Source organism: Loxodonta africana, chromosome 5 (assembly GCF_030014295.1).
Source record: "Loxodonta africana isolate mLoxAfr1 chromosome 5, mLoxAfr1.hap2, whole genome shotgun sequence".
Lineage (NCBI taxonomy): Eukaryota > Metazoa > Chordata > Mammalia > Proboscidea > Elephantidae > Loxodonta > Loxodonta africana.
The window spans coordinates 108,339,247-108,344,232 of record NC_087346.1 but is presented as its reverse complement, the minus strand read 5'-3'; positions in this window follow the sequence as shown (position 1 = coordinate 108,344,232).

The window sequence follows — 4,986 nt, the reverse complement described above, 5'->3', positions numbered from 1 at the left end:
ATCCCACCAATTATAACACATTAGGTCATTCCATGAATATTTACTTAGTTCACCTCCATGCCACCAGACCTTGTTTTGAGAACTGGGGATACGTAACTAACAAAAATGGACAAAAATACCTGCCCTTACAAATGCTAGGGTTGGGTGGGACATGGGGGTAGGAGTCAGAAAATGGATCAAATAAATAAATAAAATTATATGGTTTGCTATATATGGTTAAGTGCTATAGAGAAAAATATACAGGGGCTGCAATTTTAAATAAGGTGGTCAGAAAAAGCCTCATAGAGAGAGAGTGACATTTGAGCAACAACATAAAGGAGATGAGCTAGCAAGCTAGGTAGATGTCCAAGGAGAAGTGCTCCCAGCAATGAGGACAGCAGGTGCAAAGGCCTTGAGTTAAGAAGGTACTGGGAATGTTCAAGGGATAGCAAGGAGGCCAAGAGCAGAGAGGGTGAGTGGAAGAGTGGCCAGAGGTGAGGTCAGGGCTTGTATAGTCCAGGCGATGGAAGAAAACAGATGGCATGATGCTCTGATTCAAGAAAAACCATCTCTGCAGATTCTCCAACCTCGCTTTCAGTTTCCCAGACAGCTTCAGGAAGTTGAAACCTGCTACCGCTTAAACTAAAGGAAAGCACTTGCATAGGATTTTCAGCTTTTTGTTAAGATCATCATATATTTCTCAGGCTCTGTATTAGTTTCCTAGGGCTGCCTTAACAAAGTACCACAGAGTGGGTGGCTTAAAACAACAGAAATTTATTGTTTCACAATTCTGAAGGCTAGAAGTCTAAATTCAGGGTGTTGGCAGGGTCGTGTTCCCTCTGGAGGCTCTAGGAGAAGATCCTTTTTTATTCTTCCAGCTTCTGGTAGCCGCAGGTGTTCCCTGGCTGGCAGCTGCAGCATAACTGCAACTCTGCCTCAGTTGTCACGTGGCATTCTTCTCTCTGTGTGTCCATCTGTGTCTCTTCTCCTCTTTTATAAGGACCCTAGTCATATTGGACTAGGGCCCAACCTGCTCTAGTATGATCTCATGTGAACTGATAACATCTTCAAAGACCCTATTTCTGAGGGTTAGGACATCAACATGTCTTTTGGCGGGGGGGGCACAATCTAATCCATAACAGACTCTTTTTTTCTTTACTCTTGTAAAAATATATACAACATTTGCCAATTCATTTTTTTAGGTGTACAATTTAGTGATATCAATTACATTAATCGTGTACAACCACCACCCATAATCGTTGCCAAATTTCCCATCACCAAAAACAGAAACTCACTGCTTCATAAAGAATGACGGCCCCCTTCCCGGTCCCTCCCACCCCTGGTAACCACTAATAAACTCTGGTCTCTGTATGTGTCTATTCTTGCCCAACAGGCTCTTTTTAATTGTGAGAACGCCTACCCCAAATCACTTCAAAACACTAAAGTGCTGAAGAACACCGTACTCTAGCCTACTGAAACATAATACTGACATCGTTTCCCAATTTATCAAACATCTTTGAGCTAATTCTTTTTAAAGAAACAGGAATCATAGCCGAACAGCTTTAATTTGTTACTAGAGAAGAGGGCAGACTGTAAACAAGAGAGTTTATTCTTTCACAGTTTAAGTCCAAATTCAGGGTGCCAGCTTCAGGAGAAGGTTCTCTCTGTGTCAGCTCTGGGGGAAGGTCCTTGTCATCAATCTTCCCTGGTCTAGGAGCTTCTCAGCCCAGGGAACCCAAGTCCAAAGGTCATACTCTGCTCCTGGCTCTCCTTGCTTGGTGGTAACAAGGTCCCTCTCCTCTCTGCTTGATTCTCTCTTGTATATCTCAGAAAAGATTGATTTAAGATACAACCTAACCCTGTAGATTGTGTCTTGCCTCATTAACATCATAGAGGTTAGAATTTACTACACGTAGGTAATTACATCAGATCACAAAATGGAAGACAACCACACCATACTGGGAATCATGGCCTAGCCAAGTTGGCACACATTTTGGGGGGACATGATTCAATCCACAACACCTGGCTTCTGCTGGAACAAGTGACCAAGGCTAAGCCAATCAAAGCATTCCATACACCTGGCTACAAAGTCTTGTTCGGGGGGTCATGTGGGCCTGATGCAGTCAGAGAGAATATTCAACTCTCAGTGGAAGTGCTGCTACAAAGATGTTCGCTCCCTCCAGCTTTTCACTTAAAAGAATTGTTATTATAAATTAACCATGGACATCTTTGTCACCTGCAAATAAGTTTTAAAGAACTAAATTAAAAGTTTTAGTATGGCCTGAAAAACAAAAGAAAAAGCAAAATGACTTGATAATAAGTTTTTGTTTTTTTTTAAACAGAGAGACTTAAGGAAGAGAGACTAAGAAAAATATTTAGAGAGAAACAGAAAGATTAAGTGAGAAAATGATACAGTGGATAAGGGAAGGAGAATGAATGAGAGAGAGACAGAAAGACAAAAACAAGCTTTAAAGTAAAAGAAAGAACTATGTAAGTAGCTGAAGGTCTGTGTAAGTGGGGAAAAGGCCTGTGTAAGTGTCTTAGTCATCTAGCGCTGCCGTAACAGAAATACTACAAGTGGACGGCTTTAACAAAGAAAAATTTATTTCCTCACAGTAAAGCAGGCCAAATGTCGAAATTCAGGGTGTCAGTTTCAGGGGAAGGCTCTCTTTCTGTGGCTCTGGATGAAGGCCTTTCACATCATTCTTCCCCTGGACTAGGAGCTTCTCTGCCCAGGAACCCCAGGTCTAAAAGACATGCTCTACCCCTGGTGCTTCTTTCTTGGTGGTATGAGGTCCCCCTGTCTCTGCTTGCTTCTAACTTTCATATCTCAAGAGATTGCCTCAAGACACAATCCAATCCTATAGGTTGAGTCCTGCCTCACTAACACAACTGCTGTCCATCTTCCATCATTAACATCATAGAGGCAGGATTTACAACATACAGGAAAATCACACAATACTGGGAATCATGGCCCAGCCCAATTAATACATACATTTTTGGGGGGACATAATTCAATCCATGACAGTAAGTAAAGAAAAGATGAAATATAACTAAAGTAAGAGTTAAAGAGTTAAAATAAACAAAGAATTAGAAAAAAGAAAAAAAGAGCCAGAGCCATGAAGATAGTAGGATCATAGTCAGAAGACACTAGAGCATACTACAAATCTAATTTAAAACTAAAAGTTTAATAACATATGAAAATCAGGACTCAAATTCTGCCTCAGAAATGAAAGAGAGGACACACTCTGCTTCTGGCACTGCTTTCTTGGTGGTATGAGGTTCCCTGCATCTTGGGGTCCCAGCAGGCCAAAAGCAGAGCACGTCCTTTGGACCTGAGGTTCCTGTGCTGAGATGCTCCCAGACCAAGGGAAGATTGATGCATCACAAGGACCTTCCTCCAGAGCTGACAGAAGGAGAATGCCTTCCCCTGGAGCTGACAGCCTGAATTTGGACTTGTAGCCTACTCAGTTACAAGGAAATAAACTTCTCTTTGTTAAAGCCATCCACTGTGGTATTTGTGTTATAGCAGCACTAGATGACTAGGACAGAGCTGAGTACCAAGAGTGGGGTGCTGCTCTAACAGGTACTTAAAATATGGAAGCAGTTTATAAACTGTGTGAATGGATAGAGGACCCGCAGCAGCAGAGAAGTGGTAGCAGCAGCAGCAGAACTGGAAGACCAGTGCCAGACAGCGCTGGAGCTGACCCACAGAGCAAGAGAGCTGAGTGCCTGTGTGCAGGAGGCTTGCTGGTGGAGTGGGGTACCACCAGGCATTTATTGGTGGAGCTGTAGAGCTTTGGAACACTTGCCCCAGCAGGGCAGATGTGGGCATGAGGCCCGAAGAGGTGAGAGGCCCAGAAACCAGGAAACAAAAGCTGAAGAGACAAGGAACACAGGAAGCCCAGCTGCCTCGGTCTCAAAAGGTATGGCCTGGACCTCTGGGGTTTCAAAGGGTGGAGGCATGGCCTCTGGTGTTTCTAAGTGGAGTTGCCATTCAGATGGACTAGGAGAATCGTGTGCCTAAAACAGAGAGCAAAGTTGCCGTCCCAGTGGGCCTGGAAGGCAGAACTAAAGCCCAGAGCCAAGGGGACTCCACTCAGAATCTGGAGAGTGTGGCCAATACTTAAAAGTCTGAAGGGCAGGGCTGTTGTGTAAATGGTCTCAGAGAACAGAGGATTATTTTCAAGTCTTGAGGGCTAATGTAATTTGTTCTGCTAATTTGCTTAGTGCCTGTTATGCCTTCTTTCTCTCCAATTTCTCCCATTTGTAATGGGAATGTCTAGCTTGTGCTTGTTCTGCCACTGTACTTCAGAAGCAGATAACTTGTATTCTGGATTTCACAGATGAAGAGGGATTATTGGATTTTGGACTTGGAGTTGATTTAAGACTTTTGCTATGATATGATGGGTTAAATATGTTTTACATGTGACAAGGACCTTCCTCCAGAGCTGACAGGGAAAGCTTTCTCCTGGAGCTGGCGCCCTGAATTTGTACTTTTAGCCTACTGGACTGTGAGAGAATAAACTCTTTGTTAAAGCCATCCACTTGTGGTATTTCTTTTATAGAAGCACTAAATGACCGAGACAATATATGAGATGAAGTCTTGCCATCCTTGCTTTTAAGGACTGTTTTAGCTGTATTTCTACCAATAAGATTTGTTTATTCTTTTGGCAGTCCGTGGTATACTCAATATTCCTCACCAACACCAAAATTCAAAGGCATCGATTCTTCTTCAGTCTTCCTTATTCATTGTCCAGCTTTCACGTGCATATGAGGCAATTGAAAACACTAAGGCTTGGGTTCAGGCACACCTTAGTCTTCAAGGTGACATCTTTGCTTTTCAACACTTTAAAGAGGTCTTTTGCAGCAGATTTTCCCAATGAATGCATCTTTTGATTTCTCGACTGCTGCTTCCACAGGTGTTGACTGTAGATCCGAGTAAAATGAAATCTTTGACAACTTCAGTCTTTTCTCTGTTTATCGTGATGTTGCTTATTGGTCCAG